Here is a 22321-nt window from a genome sequence, read left to right on the forward strand (position 1 = left end):
TTTTACTTACGAATTCGTAGAACACTGTATAGAAGGCTCTCCTTACGCTAATTTTGACTTCGTTTACGTTTTCTTTATGCGTAAGGTTTTTGCAACGTTTAAGTTCGCTACGAAACACTCTTTGCTTTCGCAGCATCTTTCTCAAATATTCAAATGTGTGTGAAATCTTATGGGACTTAACTGCTAAGGTCATCATTCCCTAAGCCTACACACTACTTAACCTAAGGACAAACACACACACCCACGCCCGAGGAAGGACACGAACCTCCGACGGGATAGCATCTTTCTAACATGGCTGTAGAATCACGGCGGTTCATTTCCATAACACACAATTTTGCTAGGTATGTACGTGTCTAAAGCGTATTGCATAATTCCCACAATAGAGAATGAGTACTTTCCACTGTGCTGACTTACTGGCGCCTTCTCACAAGGAACCCCTTGAGCTCGAGAACGCAAGTTCAGTCTTCCGTAAGGCTAATTCGAATGTGTTAGATTAACAATTACGGCAGGAAACATGTTAGTTACTAGTGACTCACAATGTGCATCAGAAACGTGACAGAAATGAGAGTGCCACAGAGATGCAGAAAACAGCCTTCTGTGGGAAGTATGTATTACAATTCACAAAATGGACATCGTCAGCATTCAAGAAATGTTCAAAATAAACCATTAACTTATACCATAAACACCAAATGAAAAATGTCGCACCACAGTCATCACACAGGTTCGCATCATCGGATACTGTAAAAGAGGTACGTTTGCAATAACATAACTGACGGTAGCCTGAATCACAACTGTTGGAATGAGATTCGCATGATCACGCGCATTGTATCTCGCGGCTTATGTGCTGTACTGTACTTTCCTGACTGCGAGAATGTAAGCTATCAAAAAACCAAACCAAAACTACATGAATTTACGGAACACAAAAAATAAATCTGGTGGAACAATACTGATCTGAAACGGGCTCAGTAATAGAACAAAAACTGATCAATTTTAAAATAGTGGTCACGGTGCTTAATGAATGCTAAACTTGAAATAATAGAATTTCTTACCTTTGTCTGTGCAATGGTACCGCCTTTTGCGCTACTCTCTGTTAATACTTTAAATTGTATAGTTAGTGTACACCTATTGTGCAACACTGTTACTTAGCATACATTTTAACTAAATCGAATATAACTGAGACAATAGCTTCTTGAGAAAAATAGTTACTCAAAAACGACTGGTATTGACTTGCAGTAGGTAACAATATAGCACTAACTGTAAAACACTTATTTTGATTCTTTGAAAATTAATAATGCTCTCAGTTAACACACGATAAACTGACTATACCTTAACAATTAGCTTTGCAAAACCATTGGATGTGAATGTTATACATCGTCTCAATCGTCGCTTATGAATACGTGCATCGCTTTGAAACAAAACAACTTCTTTTGCCTTAATTATTTCCAGTATGGCATCTTGCAAATGAAAAATCATTAAGCCCATAGCGTGTAAGTATTTATCCAGCACGCATCAAATACAACAAATTTTTACATTTGAGTGTTCTCCATACACCTCCCTACCTAAAGTTACCCTAACACATTACTTATAAAACTTTGAACCAGCGATCGCTTATGAGCCGCGACGCTCTTACACAATCGACACTACATTTGACCAAAATTCTACTCTGTGTATATACCTTTCAACTGGCTGTCCTTATGGTGTTCCTGTAGATAGTGCGAAGATTTGTTTTGTAGGCACGGAGAAAGCAAACATACAGAGACTGCATTTGTTTAGTGGTGCAAACAGCATTCAGGAGGGATAGTTTGCTCTAAAGGTAAATGATTTCTACACGCAGACCATTTATCGAGCAAAAGCAAGTTGTATTAACCACCTATTAGCCAAAAGCAGTGCTCATACCATAGTTGTAGTACTCTCCGCTCATTTCCCCATTCTTGCCTGCTGTGACGTAAATATTCCCAACTGGTATTGCAAGATCACGCACACGAGAGAGAATCTTAGAGGACAGAGCACCTCTGACATCTCGCAGCACAGTAAACAACTTTCCAGCCAATTTACCGTACAGGCTAACAGTCAGCATAATTTTATACAAATGCGTGAAGTGGTTGATGTTAGTTGATGTTAATAGAACTCTTGGTACCTCTCATTTCCAGGGTTCCTTTCACGTGCATTTCCTCTTCAAATCCTGACTAGTCGAAGCTTAAAACCAATTCCTTACTGAACGATGAGACAAGTTTGTTTACCACATCTACAAATTTTCGGGCCAATTCCGCAGTTTGCTGTGAATCGTTAAGTTACCGCTTTGTTTGAAACTTCGGTATCTTACGTCTTCCAAATCTGCAGTACTGCTCTTTGAAGTTATGAAACCATCCACTGCGTCCCTTAAAATCACTATAGTCTAGATGCCACGCGCAATTAGACGTGTGTAACGGAGTAGATCTCTATCGTACACATCCTGCAAATTGTATTGAGCATTCTTGATATGCGCAAACACGTTTCTTGGCAGGTGCGCCTTGTCCTTCCGCGAATATTCTTGTTGTGTCTAGGAAGCCTGCCTACTCGATTCGCTATACAAACAAACAACTCGTATTAATGAGTTTTATTACAATAAGAAAATTGCAATACTTAACTTTGAGTACACAGATGTGTCGCAAACAAAGGGCGACATACAAAATAATCATCCTCTTCTGAATAGACAGTTACAAGTCCGTGCTACGTAGAGATACCTAACGAAGTGAGTAGCGTTGACACTGCTATCTAAGCGTCTAATGTTGAAGCTGCTATTGAACTGGGCCGTCACCAGTCGGGCGCGGCGCTTATGTCCTTTTGGCGGTGGGGCCGCGGCTGTCGCGTTGTCGTCCTGGAAGGGAGGCCGGTCAGCGTGCGATTGGCTGACTTCTCACAGCCTTCTGTTCCCTGTCGCTCCCTACTGGTGTGCCGGCGCTGACTTACGCCGTAACAATTCTTAGTTATTCTTATGCTCTAGCGGCCATATTGCTACAGACTTATCCGAAATCTGTTCATAATTGTTTTTTACTATGCAGTGGATGCTCTTCCACGCGCATAATTACATTTAATACCCGCTCTTTGGACAACGATTGTCCTTTACTCCGTTTCACTGCAGACGGGATTGGTGGCTTCCTGTCCGACAAGGATAATGAACTGCATGACACACGTTTCAATATCACTTTCACTTGTTAGGCGCTTATCGTCATCATTGCACTCCTCATGTACACTGCCCGTATAGTCGAGCATATGCGACACCTCACATTCCCGTGGCTCAACTTAATGAAACGCTAATAATAAATCTGCCGCTTCTTTCTCAATCTGCCGAATCCCTTTAGTTCCTTTCCGACGAAATGTCAACTTCTGTAGCTGTTGTTGTAGATGTAATGCAATGTTTCTTTTGTTCAATGTTGCCATTGCTCTGCTTCGTATCAACAACACTATCACTGTAGCAATGTTGTGAGTCACCGACTACGTAGCTCAACTACGCTCCGTAGCCTCATATTGAGCTCACCATTGGATACCCCCAGTTTCGTCCCCTGTTGCCATAAGCAGTCAATATGGTGGTTGCATGGTGGGCCGTCGAATGCCGTGAACATCACTGGCCTTTTGCGGCATCGGATTCAACTGGTTCCTTGTCAGACACTCACCACCGATTAATGTAGGATGACCATCCAAGAATAACTGCTGTCAGTCATGTGGAACGTGGATGATCTGAGCACTTTCCGAAGTTGGATATGAATTACATGCTTAACAAGTACGTCACTCGGTTTTGGTCGAAGATTATCTCTGAATTTTATCAGTTATTTTTGTCTACAGAATTCACAAGCAAAATGAGATTAATGAGAGGTAGTCATCGGCGCTTGTTGGACGAATAGCTGTTCGGAGCTATCCTCTGTGTCGCAAGGTTCTTTAAGGTATTTTTGATATATTGTTTTATGTTTGAGTAAACCCTTGTTTTATCTAGTGTTTTCTGGCACCAGCTTGGATAACGTACATTGCTAGAACTGTTTATGTCTCAGTTATCCGGGGCAGCTTGTCTAGTTTCTGTCGGAAAGGTTTTAGCCCTGTTTATAATTTATGAATATTAGATGGGCTGGTTATTTTGTACTAGTATTAATGTAAGTTCAGTTTTACACCTGCAGATTTAGTTTATGGTATGTTGGTATTACTGTTTAAATTTTATTTGTACATTCTTTTGTAGAACTAGCTTGAGTTACCGGAACTTAAAATAAGGCTGTGTACAGTGGTATATTATCTCTGCTGAGATTCGCTTCTACCCAGTTACATCTTTGGTTATTTGATCCTAATCTCGGGCTCTTTAACGAGACAATCGCTCCCTATAGATGGCAGTAAAAATAATGTTCCTCTGATTACTAAAGCTTTTATTTCGCATTGTTTTTATAGTTACTCATGGGCTGTTGTGATATGTTGTGCTTACAGGTATTAACTAATGTCTTGAGCAAACGTTTACTGATGCTCGATGTATAATTATGGAACGTCTGTTAATGGAAACGTGTTTCTGCCTGTTCTCGTAGTACGTGAACTCATGCTGTGCTTATTGAATATAGGCTACTAGCTGACAAACACGGCATTGCCCGGATGTTTATTTTGCCAGTTTCTGTGTTCGTATTTAAGTATGGAAGAAATCATTTCCATGTATTAGTGGAAAGTACCATTGAAATTACGAAACAGTCATACAAACAAACATGCTCCTGGACCATTTTTTATGCTGAGCGAAGCTGCTTCGTGGGTCTATACCTCGATTTTATAAACGTCTTCTGAGGTGTGGGGTTGACCTGTTACTCTGCGCAACGGATTAATCTGAGATGTACCCTTTACCCTGTGGCTGCTGCAAGATGCAATTTCCACCCCCACACTACTACAGAAGTCAGACAGACGCTCCTAACGTTCTAAAGAGAAATGCCTGAAAAACTTCCAGCAGTAAATATCTTCTGGAGTCATCCGCTGAAAGGAAATGACACAAAAATTCACAAAATTTCTTACGTAATTAGTGGGATTCTTGGGTACTGGAATAGTGCTAGTTAGTGTAAGGAAAACTAGCGAAAGTTATTATTTATTTTGCAAACATTCTGAGAAATCACAATGGCACTTTTAGTTATGAATTGAACAAGTTATATCCTGGTTCTTTCCGGAATGTAAAGTTACCTCTCAAGGGTAGGATTCGCTAATGAAATTTTAATACAAAGTTTAAGATGGTTGTTGACTTGGAAGGATGTCTGAGAGGCGCGCCTACTCAACTTGAATAATTATCCTTTAGAATGTTGCTAGGTACAGTCAGGGCTGTCGCGTGTGAAATGCAGTGAAGTGTACTGTTGTGGAGGAAATATGGGGCTCGCAATAGCTTTAGCGCACAATACCGTAAGCTGCAATGACTGCTGTCTGCGCCGCTCGCTGCTGACAAATAAGATAACTCTCGTTCTATCCGTATTGACCTTCGCCAATCAACCTCTCTCTATGCCTTGATGAAGTCTAGGATTCCTATTCGCCCCTAGTCTAACCGGTAACATAACCAGTCGACCGCGATGCCACTCAAAATTTGCTTGTAGGCGTTTAACTGTAAGTTTGTCGTTTCACACCGCACAATAAGTGTGTCGGCCAACACAGTGAACAACGCTTAATCGCAAAGACTCAATATAGAGTAGCACTTCGATTCGCTCTCGACATAGGTACTCTTCCAGTGAAGTACTGAGGAGAGACTTGTTCCTTGCTCCAACAGCGACAACGGAACGGCTCCTTTCCACGCCAGACGTGAAGGGGTATATCTTTCAGTCTCTTCCATTATTACTTCAGCTCAAGGCGTCGGAAATATTGTCTGCCAATCAGCATTGCTCTTCTAAAACGGGAGAATGACGTTTCGTTTAAGGCGACCAATCCGGAAACCTGTAGCATTGGCGTTTGGCGTTTGCTGTCACCCTGTGAAAATCTCTGAAACTGTGTGCTATGTGTAAAGAATGCATAGGCTGGCCGCTCCCACACAATGTAGCGGAATTTGCTTTTAAGCCGAACACGGGGTCGTTCCCCCCTTTCACTCGGGCCCACACTATCAACTACAAGGTTGTGCGGTTTCTCTCCTGAACTAAAAGCTTCTGTGACCGACGTGTCTCGAATGTATGTGTGTACGTCAGCCTCGAGTATTTCTACCACGGTGCGCTTACTTGTTAATTGCGTATCGTATACATGAATTCATACAACAGTGACTATGTTATCGAGTTTGGGTTCGAATGAAGCGTCTTGATTCGGAATATGATTGCGAGGGCGGAATATGTAAGCAATGAAGGTCAGGAGACCACAACATATTGCATACCTCCCTCCTTCTAAGAAAATTTTTGTTTGGGGTTTGACAATACAGAGGGAAACATTGACAAAGTGAGGCAAAAATTGTTCTTTTACATTTTCCAATAAACTTTTCTCAGCCATTCTTAACAATTTTTTACTAATGATTTCTTTCTAGCTATTGTTTCTATTTTTTTAATTCTACAATTTATGTTTTTTTGATAGGCAAATATAGGCTTTACAAAGGTTGTTATTCTTTGTCGTTGCCAGAACGTGTCTCTGTTATTCTTTTTCATTTCCAAAAATTTGTTTTTACAATATTAATTTACCCCAAAAAGGTGTTTTTGAATGTTACTTAAAGATGAAAAATCCTGCACAAATCTTTTTATAATTCTCATATAAAAGAAGTAAATAGACTTTCCATGAGTTTGTGAGATTATATAACTATACTAAGTTTCTTTACAGAAGGTTTAAGGTAACTATAAATTGTGGATTTTACATACATAATAAAAATAATTACTCTTACAAGAAAGGAAAAAGGTACTTTTACAAATATGTGTTTTATGATTTTTTTCTCTTTTTTTGTGCTGAATAAGATCTGTGCGCGATGATCCCCACTGAAATGCGGGAAGGCGTCGACTCATGTGTATAGGTGTCACAAGTCATGAGAGAAGCACTCTAGCATGCCATGCTGGCTCTTACTTGTTGACATTGTCATCATGGAGAGGTACTTGTAACCGATGATGATGACTATGGTTTACTGCATAAACAGTGATGTCTTGGTACTCTTTTGCTGTCACACCTGGGACGGTGTGGCAGTTCCATGATTGTAATTGACTACCGACAATCGTCACCCAATATTGTGCTGTGACGTCTTGGCACTTCACACCTGGTTCGGTATGGCAATTTGATGATGTGGTAGGGAGAATACTGTTCATTTTGCTGAATCTATTTCTAGATAATGTTGGTTGGTACTACTTAATATTCCACTTGCCGTTCGCTTGTGTTTGTTTGACGATTCAAGGTTTATTTTTTGAGAGGTGGTTGTAGTAGTTGCTATGCCTCAAAGTTCATGGAAAGACGTTTGTCGCAATTTGCTTTGTAGGATAGGAAAGAAAGGTGTCTTGCTGCCTTCTGCCCTTCTTCATCTAGCATCTTCTGTTCTTCTCTTCTTTCTTGCATTCCTCTGTTCTTCTTGGGCTAGGAATATGTGAATTTTAGTGTAGGAGTGATATAGGATTTGTAGTATCTGACTGCCTTTCCAACTGTTACTTGATGAGTTCGTAGATCTTAGTAATTTTTTTTTGAATCTTCATTGTCGTCTGGTCATATTGTGATTCTCCCCACACTCTTCTGTTGTGTGCAGTGTTGTGAGATACGAAATGTCCATGGAGAACGTTGTTCTCCTGAAGTCTAACCTGGTTGCAATCTGCATTTCCAATGTGGCATTGGTCTTCATGTTGTTGTTATTGCCCCAAGTGCTTTCTCAACATGTCTGTACCCTGCCGTCGCTATCTCGAAGCATCTGGTGTTAAGGGAGCTGGTGATTGGTGTTGGTGGCGATGTCCCTCTGATGTGTAGAAATATTTACAATTTCTGTTTTACATATATTTTTATTTACAAAAAAAACTCTGCAAAAATTTTCTGATCGTGGCAAAATTTATTGTATATATATGATATCTTCTCTTTATTCTAATTATGTCCTACCACTTCATTCTTTTAATTGTTGTGTACCATTTATTGTTTGTGTGCATGTTGTAGTGTACTTGATATTACAAGATATTGTTAGTGTGTATTGTGTCTCTTTTTTTTTTAATTAATTTGTTATTTTGTTGACTCTTAATTTATTTTTTGATTTAGTGGTTAGTACACGATTTGCAATTGCCCCTCTGTCTGTTTCCCTTTCTTCTCTTTTACCATTAGTTTCATTCACATTCTTTAAAGTTGCTCACGTGGTAGATGCCAATACTTTTACCTGTTTTTGGATTCGTTAGCTCTACACCATTTTCGTGAGCGATCCTGGAAATTATCATTGGCCCTTTGTAGAGTGGAAAAATAATATTTGCATATATTTTGACTCTTCTGCGAAAGGTGAAACACGTATGTAACGCAGCAGCGATGGCGAGGCATTGTAGCATCTATGACCAGAGAGTATGCGCTTGACCGCGCGAGTGTTGTGAGCGGTTCTCAGTCAGTCAGTCAGTCGTTGCGAGTCGGTCAGTAGTCGTTGCGAGTCTGTAGCTCTGTCTAGTTGAGAGCAGTACTCTGTCAGTAGTCGTCGCGTGCAGTACGCTAATAGTCGTCATGCAGAGCGGTCGGTCAGTAGTAGCAGCCCAGTGCGGTTGTGTGATGTAGGCGGTCGGCAACACTGGTCAAGATGGTGAATAAGGTATACTGTTAATTAATATAATCATTAGATAATGAAAAATTTTATTTATTGTAATTATTCTCCAACAAGTTCCCCAATAATAATTTTTATTTCAAAAGCATTTTTTCAAAAATTTAATTTTTCATTGAACTAAAGATTTCGTTGCACTTCCCATTTCATTCCACTTCTTTTGAAGAAAAATTTCACTAGAATCACAAAAAAAGAGAATATTATTATTTGCAATGCAGTTCCTCCAAGCGGTGCGCAACAACAAGAGCAGAAATGTGACATCCATTTATTCTGAGGTAAGACTTTAATTCTGATTGTTTTGCACAGGGCCAAAGACCGATATTTCGGTTTAATTGAATTTCCTTATCACTGAATGGACTTTAATTTTTTTTGAAGGATTTACATTCGAGTCAGATTGCGTATTTCACATTTTTGTTGCCATTGTCAGTACATTTCATTGTGGGCAGGTTACGCTTAGCGTAATGTCCATTAGGATTCATAATTAAATATTGTCATATTTCTTTCTTTCAAATTTTTGTGGGGAGGTTACACTCGGCTCCCATTTGTATTAAGTATTTCACTTTCCTTTAAAAATTACGGTGGGGAGGTTACACTTGGCGACACCCAGTCCAGGATCGAATTTCGTTGAGAGTCTTTTGAACAACAGTCAGATATCTGCTCTTGTTTGCTTAGATATAATTAGGATTTGGCGCAACGCTTTTACTAATCTTGTGACTTTCCTTCTACAGGTCAACGGCAATTCGTTGCTCTGTTGTATTTGTGTGTTGTTTTTGCATTGTGCTTATTTCTTTTGTGAATAATTGTGACTTTTGCAAAAATGCCGCGAAAGACTGTGAATAGTGTATCGCGAAGTATTGTGAATGAAATTACCGACTTAAACAGCGTGACCGATAGTAATTATGACACGCAGTGTGATGATGACAATCCTGCGTTCACTAACAATCAGTGCATTACAACCATTAATGATGACTTTTCTCTTCATGATGAACAAACGAACTCAATTGTCTCTTCTGTTAATTTGACGACAATTGATGACGCGGGACGCTCCATTGTAATGAGCGATACCCAGCTTAACACACCCGATTTGGAAAAGTCAAGTAACGTTCAGACAAATTTGTGTAATGAAAATGAACAGGGTACACAAAGTACGACGGATTTATTTAATTCCGAAATAGTGAGTGACAGTGTAGGTCCGACTGATAATCCTTTTTGTAAACTGCAGAATGACCAAATGGTCACACAAAGCGCAACAATTCCAGGTACACAATCAAACAGCACAGATAATGGAGTAGGTAATGCTACATTTGATTTGAATCAATTTATGGCAATAATGCTACAATTTAAGAACGATATTGGTGTAGATATCAAACAACAGAGTCTAGATAACAAACAATTTAAAGAGAATTTCAAACAACTTAGTGAACAGTTTAAACAATTTAATAAAAAACTTGATGAGCAGAACAAACGACTGGAAGAAGAAAATAAACAATTTAGAGAACGGAACAAACAATTTTCTGAAAGTATTAAACAGCCGAGAGAAAAACACGATAATGTTAATGAACAGAACAGGCAAGTTAGTGAACAGAATGCAGCTGTTACCGTGCAATGCCAGGACATTAAAGAACAATTACGTGTGAACACTAAGACTTGTGCTAATAACAGTAATGAAAAAGTTGGCACTGTTGCACAAGAATTAAGTAGCACACGTGTAGGCACAACAGAATCACATAAAGACAAGATTAATGCAGTCACTGAACAATGTTCAGCGAACGAAACACAGATACACGAAATTAATGCAGTCACTGAACAATGCCTTAAAAACGCAGTACAGATTCGCGACGAAGTTAATTTAGAGTCAGTGGAAGTTTTACACACTGTGAATACGGAAGTTGTTAATAAAAGTGAACGACAGAACAACCAAATTGACGAAAGTAGTAAAGTAACAGAATTAACAATTATTTCAGTCACCAATACGTCACAGAACCCGCCACTTTGCGAGCATTTGTCAGAGTCACGCAGCGTGTATAATGTGAGCAATTTACAGCAACTACGCGACTTACAATCCGAAAAGCCACGCGACTTAAAATCTGAAAAGCTATGCAACTTGAAATCCGAAATGACACAGACGAACAGATTCACACACAAACCTGAACGTGTTATCAAACTGAGTGACGAGAACGTTGATAATAAGCAGTTTGCATTTGTAAGAAAATGTAAAGAATTTAATAATGACAGCGTACAGGTACACGCTTTGCACTGTGTACGACAATTTATCTTTGTACATTCACCGCTATTGCCTATAATGCAGAAATTGGAATTAACATGGATACAACTATTTGCTTTTGAATTTATACCGCTATTGCCTGTAACGCAAAAGCTAAAATTTATTTGCAGTGCGTAATAGACCTCAAGGGATTCATTACGCTTTAATGAATATGTGCCGTAGCGAGCATAGGGCCCCGAGCTGTAGTAGTGCTGTTTCATCTTTAGTTTTCTGCACTGCTGCCTTTTCTTCTACTATCCTTTATATCTATCAAAACTGCTCTTTAACTATTGCTCTACCTAGTATTAAGAAACGAGTAATGAAAACCGGATATGACAAATTTTTACCGAATGTGACAATATTCAGTAGGCACTCCCGTAATGACAACTACCGCCGTAATTTTAATTACAGATAAAATCGTAATCATCAGTATGTACAAAATTTTCGGCAGTCGCAACCATATTTTTGTAACAATAGACGTTTTTCACCGCAACAGCATGAAAGTCAGCCGCTTAGCATACGTAACCAACAATGCAGTCTACAAGGTCAACCAAACTTTAATGTTTCGCCGCGTGCACGTATACTCCCTGGTATGACAAATAGTAACGCATGGCAACAAAAAAAAATAACTACGTATAGACAACACACCATTTCAATTCCTATCGCAATGCGCCGTATAGAAATTACTATCATGACAGACGTAAAAATAACGAGCACAATTTTCAGCGTACATTTAATAACAGTCGATCTTTTCAGCAGCAAGAACATCAGCAACAACACATTATCATGAATGATCCAAACAATAGGTGTCATCTATAGCGTAACACGTCAGTAAGAAATAACAGAACAGTTCATATAGTGGATATGCCACAGCATCCTCCCGTAAAATAAATAACGGAACGTACGATAGATTTTAACCAGATACAGCACAGATTGCATATTACAGTAACGCAAACATTACTTTTGACACGCAGAATTTTGTTCACGAGAATGTTATCTGAAACATGCTTTGTTGAATGCTCCACTTTTATCGCACCCAGATCTTACCAGAAATTTTTCATTGCCACCGACAGTTCTAACACCGCTTTAGGCGTACATGTTTTCCAGGAAATTGAAGAAGATGGTTCTACAGTAATTAAAAACATCGCATTTGCAAGCCGCATTTTGTCACCTGCTGAGCGAAATTATTCTGTTACAGAACTTGAAACATTGTGTTGTATGGGCTTTTACGAGATTTAGGCATTTTCTTTATGGCAGACATACCACCGTTTACACAGATCACAGAGCGATACAATTTTTTACTTTCGGCCAAATTCACGCACGATAGATTAAGTAGATGGAAACTTTATTTACAACAATTTAATTTTACGATTGTTCACATTCCCGGCACACAAAATGTTATAGCAGACGCACTATCGCGTTCTCTCGGCAACAATCAGCAAGACGTAGCAACCAACTTCTGCAAAACAAATTTCAGTGTCATGTACATTCAGCAAGTTGCATTTGAAAATTTTATTTCATCGTCATTATAGGACATAGCACAAGAACAAAATAAAGACAATGTGTGGAAAGAAATTAAACACCTTTGACTAGATAAGAATAATGTTACGATTAGGAACCACTACACTGTGCGCAATGACATTCTGTTTCGCCGCTCTCATCCTGACAGCAACAATTGGTTATTATGCATTCCTGACGAACTGGTTAACAAACTAATCTGGTACACTCATTTAAGTTACGCACATTACGGAGCAAGAAAATGTTTTCTTATACTGAGACAGAACTGTTATTTTACCAACATGGAGAAACGTATACGACGAGTTTTAGCGTCTTGTAAAATTTGCCAGAAAACTAAATCAGACACCACTTCACATATTCCTCCTTTATATCCCATTATACCTGTTAAATTAAGACACATGGCAGCAGTAGACATTTTTGGTCCGATTCCGAGAACTAACAGAGGTTTTTGCTACATTTTTGTCGCTGTTGAGCTCACTTCAAAATTTGTTACTTTCACTCCGTTACGCAAAGCTACTGCCAAAACTGTTTCGAAAGCATTTGTAAAACATTTTCTATCTCATGTAGGGCATGTAATGAAAGTCATTTCTGACAATGGATCTCAATTTCGTAGTAGCGTATGGACACACATGTTACGAGCCAGAAACATTTCTCCGATCTATATATCCAAGTACCACGCTTCTTCGAACCCCTGTGAAAGATTAATGAAAGAAATTGGTAAGCTGTGCCGAATATACTGCCACAAAAGACATATTGATTGGGACACACACATATTCTCATTCCAAGATGTAATTAATTCCATTCCAAATGAATCCACTATGCTATCTCCGTCTGTTATACTGAAAAATGCTGAACCACCTAACAAAATTAAAGAATTAATAACATTTCCTACATCTCGTCGATTACGACACCACGAAATAAAAGACATTGCGCTGAACAACATCAAACGTGCCGCAGAGCGCCGGAGAAGACAGCAAAAACAGGTTTGAACACGCCGTGACTTTCACGTTGGACAGAAGATACTAGTACGTACACACTATTTATCCAGTAAATTAAAAGGTAAGTGCAGTAAATTTGAACTTCTATACGCAGGTCCATATCGGATTCGCAGCATCCCTCACCCCAATGTTGTACACGTCGAAACTTTGAGAACCAGAAAATCGAAAGGCAATCACCATATCTCAAACATTAAACCGTTTATTGAATGAAGACACTTTATGGTTCAACACACTATGATGCCATTTACTAATGCAATTATATTCACCTGACTAATTACTGATGATTATCGTATTTTTTCTTGGCAAGTGCCCGGCAAGGTAAGGTTAGCAGGTCGCTCTTCTTGTCGTTACACATCAGACCGTGCATATTTTTTCAGACACACTTACGTATTTTATGACTAATTATGCAATGTTAGCTAATGACATGTTAGTTTCATTACATTTTTTTTATTAAAGTCTTTAATTCTCGCCTTGATTAATTACACTACATACAAGCTGAACACAACGAACGTCACATTTGTCTTTTTATGTACGATTGTATTCCAGTTTTGTTAGTATGCACTGTGAAATAGTTAAGATATAACACACACCAGTCGACTTTGACATTTTTTTTTGCCTTATGACATCTCAACATTGTGACTGTTTTACATTTTTTTTTTTTTTTGCTGCTGCTTTGTGATATTCTCTGTACATTTTGCATCTGAACACTGTCAATATCTTTGACACGTTACGTTTTCTGTCATGTTATGCTGTATGCTTAATTGTGTCACCATTAACCAGTCATTATCTAGTGGGTATATGATTTAAATGCAGAACATTAATCTTTGTTCATGAATTTCAGAAAGAAATGATGCGTGTAAGAAATAAATTCAACAGAAATGGGAATTTCACCTACGGAATAAACGAAAGGAGATGCAATAACTTTATGAGGAAGAGTAAATGGATCAGGATTGGCAGGCATTAACAAGAATATACTATACTCATCATAGAATAGCAGTCTTAACTAATTTTTTCTTTCAGAATACAAGGTAATTGATGCAGGCTGTCAGACAGAACTACACATCTTAGTTTTAGTGATGAAATATGCTAGAGATAAGGAATAGTTGTATAATGAGTAATGAAGTGATATTTTTGCAGATGATAATGAATACTGATGAATGATGATGAGGGATATGGTATTATGAATAATGAAGTTTTTCTTTACAGGTGATGATAATAATGAAGTTATGATAATATGGATAATGAAGTGATGGATAATGAAGTTTTTTCTTTACAGATGAGGATAATGTTGAAGTTATGTATTTATGCTACGTAGTTATTTAAGTATTTGTTGCAGTTTGTTTTGACAGCAGGTGTTACATTGCATAGTAGGATGACAGAAAGTTTTGGAAAGGACAGCTATGGAACATATTTTATACACATTTCACTACCTGTTAATTCGAAGTTCACTACTTTTCAGCATAGTGTGCGTTTCTTCTTTCAGGTCAATAATACATTTTGTATTTTTTTTTGCAGGAGAAGCTTTTCATGATACTTACTAAACCTGTTAGTTATTATACCTGTTCTAGTACTTGCATTTTTATTTTTTACCCATTTGTGTTTATCACTTATAAATGTGATCACATATACTGCCTTGTTACATAACCTTGCTACAGCTGACTCATGACGAATGACGTTACCTATCCTCATTTGCAGCAATAGGTCAAAAACAAATAGTGTTATGTCTCAGCAATTAATTATCGATCTCAACGCAATGCACTGCTAACAAAAAAAATGTATTACCAGTCCCAAATAGTGATACCAGTTTGAGAAAATTCTGAATAATACTGATTAGCTCTGAATAGTATGTCACTTGAGTAATGACTTCTTAATGAGACAAAAAAAAGTATATATTTAAAATAATGCTTTGTCACTAGTTAATAACTGCCACTGTTTATTGTAATGAGACTACTTATAATGCCTATGATTACTAATGCTATGACTAATTAACTGATTTTAATAATGACTTTGTAATGATCTGAATACTACTGAAGGAGAAACACTGTTTATTGTAATGAGACTACTTATAATGCCTGTGATTATTAATGCTATGACTGTAATTAACTGATTTTTAATAATGACTTTGTAATAATCTGAATAATACTGAATGATGATTCTATTCAATATTCGCTGGCCACTGAGTGCCAATAATTAATGTCACTTGAAGAATTGTTATTAATTATGCCATTAATTAGCCCTTTTTTCCCATGTTGAGTTTTCATGTTTTGGTTAATGGCCAATGAGTGCCAATAATTTGTATCACTCAATGTATTATGTTAATGCTAGGCCAATAATTGACTCTCCTTTTCAACTAAGACTTCTGATGAACATTATTCTGTCATACTAAATATACTTTGTAACTGGCCAAGGACTACCACTGTTTATTGTAATACAATTACCCATGATGCCAGCTAGTGATTCTTAATAGATTGGAATGACACATAATTAATTAACTATGGTACTGTTTAATATTGCTTTGTAATTAGAAGAAGACTAATAATTCTTACTTTTGGAATGACAAATGATTAATTAATGACAAATGATTAATTAACTGTAATTAGACAAATGATTAATTAACGACAAATGATTAATTAACTGTAATTAGGAAAAGGCTAATGATTATTATTAGAATGACAAATGATTAATTAACTGTAATTAGGAGAAGGTTAATGATTCTCAATTATACTCTGTAACTGAAAAGAATGCGATTATTTCATAATACTTTGTAACCAGGAAAAGAAGGCTACTGATTCTATGTAAAACAATTAATGAACATTTTTCTGTAATACTACATACTTGGTACAGAAATGTTCAATAACTAGGCTATGAATGCCACAAACTACTCATGAAGACTGTAATTGTCAATATTATGTGACTTGATGTCCTTCACCTCATAAGCTGACTACCCTGAATTACTGCAATGTCCATTTGTCCTGTTTATCCTAGTGACCATGGAGCATTATCTTTGGTTTTGCACTAATTCTACGTGGGTGTGCCTTGTAAGAGAGTGGTGTTGACACGACATGCTGTCCACCACCGTGAGCGATGAAGACATTATTATGGTCCCACTGTTTGGTGTACCTAATGTACTGCCAAAATGAAAACATGGAACATTACTACGACAGTTCAGTGTCTTGGCTACACTGATAAATTCTGATGGGAAAAGAGCTTCAAATTGTGTCACTTGGTGTTGTACTTCTGTGGAAAGATATGGACTTTCAGAACAGCTGTGTGCAATCTAAAGTGCTACAACCATGATGCAATCCTTCCGTTTCCTATCCTGATTCATGTCACATAAAGAAAAAATTTTTTTGGTAACATCATTTATGTTCATAGGTTATACATTTTTCGATTTGTTGAACTCCAGTGCGAGTACACTTATGGCACTGGTCGACATGATGTTTTGCCATTATGTTTATTTGTTCTGAAAATGCTAAAGACATTTTTTCAGTGCGTGTGCACTTTGGACATGATTTTTTTTTTGCCATTATGTTTATTTATTGCGAAAATGCTAAAGACATTTTTTCGATTTGTTCCGAAGTACAGTATATGTACACTCTTGTCTTTTATATTGTGTATACATTTTTTATTTTTAAAGATATGTTCTGAACTACAGTGCATGTGCACTTATGTTAGGTGTTAATATGTTTTCTATTGAACTTCAGTGCCTATACACTTTTATCATTTTTCAATATGATTGTACTCATTCTGTATATTCAATACTTCAATGCGTATGCACTTATGTCATTTGTTACTCATTGTATATACATTTCATCATTTACTGATATGTTCTCAACTGCAGTGCATGTGCACTCATGTCACTTGTCAACATAATATTTTTTGCCAGTCTGTTTATTTGTTCTAAATATGTCAATGAATTTTTTCAGTGCCTGTGCACTTTGTTTTCTGTCAAATAATTTGTATATACATTTTTCTGATTTGTTACTATGTTTTGTACTCACATTTTGTCTTTGTCTGATATATCTTGTACTTAGTGCGTGTGCACAACATTTACCTTATGTACTACATCTAAATATTCTGTAAATTGTAGAAGTTTATTAATTAATTAAAAAATTTTGCCGCGATTGGCAAGTCCAAATGACTCACCATCGCTGCCAAATTTTTGCCCCCCCAGTGGAGGGTTATGAAACACGTATGTAACGCAGCAGCGATGGCGAGGCATTGTAGCATCTATGACCAGAGAGTATGCACTTGACCGCGCGAGTGTTGTGAGCGGTTGTCAGTCAGTCAGTCAGTCGTTGCGAGTCGGTCAGTTGTCGTTGCGAGTCTGTAGCTCTGTCCAGTCGGTCAGTAGTAGTCGTGCAGTGCAGTACGCTAATAGTCGTCATGCAGAGCGGTCGGTCAGTAGTAGCAGCCCAGTGCGGTTGTGTGATGTAGGCGGTCGGCAACACTGGTCAAGATGGTGAATGAGGTATACTATTAATTAATATAATCATTAGATCATGAAAAATTTTATTTATTGTAATTATTCTCCAACAAGTCCCCCAATAATAATTTTTATTTCAAAAGCATTTTTTCAAAAATTTAATTTTTTATTGAACTAAAGATTTCGTTGCACTTCCCATTTCATTCCACTTCTTTTGAAGAAAAATTTCACTAAAATCACAAAAAAAGAGAATATTATTATTTGCAATGCAGTTCCTCCAAGCGGTGCGCAACAACAAGAGCAGAAATGTGACATCCATTTAATCTGAGGTAAGACTTTAATTCTCATTGTTTTGCACAGGGCCAAAGACCGATATTTCGGTTTAATTGAATTTTCTTATCACTGAATGGACTTTAAATTTTGTGAAGAATTTATATTTGAGTCAGATTGCGAATTTCACATTTTTGTTGCCATTGTCAGTACATTTTATTGTGGGCAGGTTACGCATAGAGCAATGTCCATTAGGATTTCCAAATAATATTGTTATTTTTTTTGAAATTACGGTGGGAAGGTTACAAAGGTAATGTGTTTTTACGAATATCTTTTGGCCCAGTGTGAAGCGTTTCTTTGTGGCAGATTTGTCTTGAGTGATTTTACGTCTCATTGCTGCTGAGTGAATGTTTAGTAGGGAAGAAGCGACGATTTGTCTATGTTGCTTCATATAAATGGAAATTTAATGATTTCTTTTATTTTCTCTGGTGGATCTATGTTCTTTAATACTGTAATTGGTGGATAAGTCGTGGTACTATGTGGTGTCTCATTAAATACCTCTTGGAAGTCTCGTAGACATAGGTCCCAAGTACGATGGTTCTTTCTACAAGACAGCCTACAAAGTGTTCCCAAAGCTTTCATGGTACGTCCGGCCGGATTTCCACTTGGTTTATGTTTGAAAATAAAGGTGGGTTTGATTTTTAGTTTGTCTAATGTGTTTTCCAATGAACTGATCTGTATTGTGGCCCATTATCTGAGATGATCCTTTTCACTCTCCCAACTTGTTGTATAAAGTCCTTTTGAAATGCTTTACTAATTGTAAATCCAGTGGCTTTCTTTAAGATTGTAAGTGTAGTGTATTTTGATGCTAGTTCAATTACAACAAATATGCAGGAGGAGCCTTTCCTTGTTCGTGGAACTGGACCATAAATATCGGTTGCAGCAATGTATCTTAATTTATCAGTGATAACTGGAAACATTGGGGGTCTGGTCTGATATGTCACATGTTTTGACTGTATGCATTTTTATAACTTTTAAGAACGTGTCGAATGTCGTTCCATGTTTGGGAAGTGTACTGTTTGTTTAATTTTTAGATAGCATTTCTTGGGTCCAAAATGTCCACTGCTAAAGTGGGCGTACCAAATATATTTATTAATAAGTTCGTCAGGGATGCATGCTAACCATTGTGAAGCATCATTATTACGTTTGAAAAATAGGCTATTATCCTTTACTACGTAATTTTTTCTAATTTCTGCGTTGGTTTCATCGGTAAGTTGGTGTTTGATCTTGAGAACGGTCTGATCTTTGTTTTGTTCGTCAGAAAAATTTTTTAAAGCATTTTTGATAAAATTTTCGTATGGTACCTTTTTTAGATAATGGATAGTCCGTCCTTCATCTTCAATGTTGATTTTCTGGTCCTCTGCCATTCTCAGTGTTGAACGAGACAATGCATCGGCCAGAATATTTTCAGTTCCTGATATGTATGTGATTGAAAAGTCATACTCCTGCAGTATTTGCATCCATCTTGCCAAACGACTGTGGGTTAATTTGGAGGAGATAAAAGACTCTAATGCTTTAGGGTCTGTGCATACTTGTGTTTTTCTGCCAAACAGAAAATGTCGAAATTTTTGAAATGCTCATACTATGGCTAGAGCTTCTAATTCTGTTATGGAATAATTCTTTTCTGCTTTCGATAGTACTCTGATGGCAAAGGCTACTGTTTTATGTATTTTCTTACCTTTTTCCACAATTTGTTGAAATAGTACCACCCCTAGCCCGGTCTTTGCACTATCAGTTACTAGACAGAACTCCTGACTTAAATCTGGATGTGATAAAATTGGAGCATTATTCAATGCCTCCTTCAACTTATGAAATTCTTCATCTGTTTGTTTATCCCATATCCACGGTGTGTTTTTTCCTGTCAGTGCACACAGTCTAGCTGCTGCAAGTGTGTCTATCCATATAAATTTTTTGTTAAAATTTATCAACCCCAAGAATCCCCTTAGACTTTTCTTGTTGTAGGGAGTAGGAATATTACGAATAGCGTCTATCTTCTTCTCGTTTGGTGTTATACCTTTTGCAGATATGTTATGTCCTAAAAATTTAATTTCTGATTTTCAAAAATGCGATTTAATAATTTTGACGGTGACCCCATGTATTTTCATAAATTGTAGGAAATTATCCAGTATATAATTATGTTCTGCCCAAGTTGCCTCAGCCACAGGAACATCGTCCACATAGCAAGTAATTTTCTGAAGTATGTCGAGATTTAGTATAGAATTTAGACTGCGAATAAAGGCAGCCAACGAAATTTTGAGGCCAAACGGTAAACGTTTGAATTAGTGGCAACGACCAAAGACAATAAAGGCTGTGTATTTTCGACATGAAGGCTCCAATTCTATTTGCCAAAAACTTGAACGCAAATCGATGGATGAAAAAATCTGTACTCCATGAAACTTCTGAATCAACTCTTCCAATTTCTCCGGTCTATCCGTTTCCGAAATTATTATTGTATTTATTTGTCTTGAATCGGGTACCAAACATATGCTCCAATCTTTCTTACCAACAACGTGTAAGGGTGAATTATATGGTGACTTGGCAGGTTCAATTATGTCATCATCCAACATTTTTCTGATTTAAAGAAACACTTCTTGATGAATTTCTTCGATTATTTCGGGTGGGAGTGGGTCACGGTTATCCTCAAACTTATATCTTGGGTGACTCTCCTCCTCTATTTGATTCCCTTCTTGACTTAAATTAATTGCTTTACTTTTCCCTGTTCTTTTTCATCGTTCAAAGTTTGAATAAAATATAGCATTACATAATCTATTGTTACGAAGCCTTGTGGTATGCAAATGTGAACCCTGCGCTCATTAATGAAATCTACACCCATTATCATATGAGCTGTAAGTTTTTGTACGATTATAAAATTGTTTTCAAATTGGTAAACTTTGCAAATGAATGAAAGACGTGTTTCGCATTTCACCTCTGTTGCATTTTTTCCTAAGGCTCCAAAATTTCTTATTCTTTTTGTCCTTAAAATCGGTAATTCTCTCTCTCTCTCTCTCTATTGCACCATTCAAATAGGCTTTCTGATATAGCCGTCACTTGACTCCCACTATCTATGATTGCTTGTGTCGTGATTTCACCAATGTTTATGTTTAATATGGGTTGTACAATTGTGGATGTTACGATTTCCTGTTATTGCATCAAACCCTCTGCTATAGATTCATAGCTTAACCTGCGGATAATTGTACCTTCGCTTTGTGTTTGTGTTTGCTTTGATGCTCACTCCGTGAGCAAAACCGTTTGCGACCTATCTACTTCTTTTCGTCTGTTTTCGAGCTCCTGTCTCTCCCTTCATCTCCAAACATTCCCAAATGTACTCTCTCTCTCTCTACTCGTAGTCACCCATGTTGTATACATTATACGTCTTTTATGTTCGTGTCGTCTGTATTTTGTTTTTATCTAGGATACTCTGCTCTGTTTTATGGCGTTCATTTACTTGCTTCTCCTCAAATATATTGCTAAGCCCGGTTAACAATTCTTCATCGCTTGGTTCTTTAATACACGGAAGTGGTGGCAGTTCATCCTCGCTTTCAGAATTTTCCCATTCTATGCTGTTTTCCCAGGCTATGTAGCGTAATTCCAGTGTATCTGGTGCTGACTCTTTATCGGTAATTTTCGTAAGTCGCAGTTTGTCTGAATTTTGGCTATTTTCAGTTTTTTCTAATTTTGATTTAGCTACTTTTAAAACATGAATGTCCTTTTTTGAGTGTTTTAATGAATGGACGTCAGTTCGCCTAACCTCTTACGGATTTTCCCGTCAATCTTTACGTTTTTCGGCCGGCCGCAGTGGCCGTGCGGCTAAAGGCGCTGCAGTCTGGAACTGCAAGACCGCTACGGTCGCAGGTTCGAATCCTGCCTCGGGCATGGATGTTTGTGATGTCCTGAGGTTAGTTAGGTTTAACTAGTTCTAAGTTCTATGACCTCAGCAGTTGAGTCCCATAGTGCTCAGAGCCACTTGAATCATTTTTTTTTACGTTTTTCAGGATCTGATGGCCTAATTTCTACTTCTGGTTTACCTTTGCTGTGTTCTTCTTGTCTTTGTGGACCATAATTTCCTCGGTAATTATTCGCGCTCTGGT

This window comes from Schistocerca piceifrons, chromosome 6 (genome assembly GCF_021461385.2).
Source record: "Schistocerca piceifrons isolate TAMUIC-IGC-003096 chromosome 6, iqSchPice1.1, whole genome shotgun sequence".
Classification (NCBI taxonomy): Eukaryota; Metazoa; Arthropoda; class Insecta; order Orthoptera; family Acrididae; genus Schistocerca; species Schistocerca piceifrons.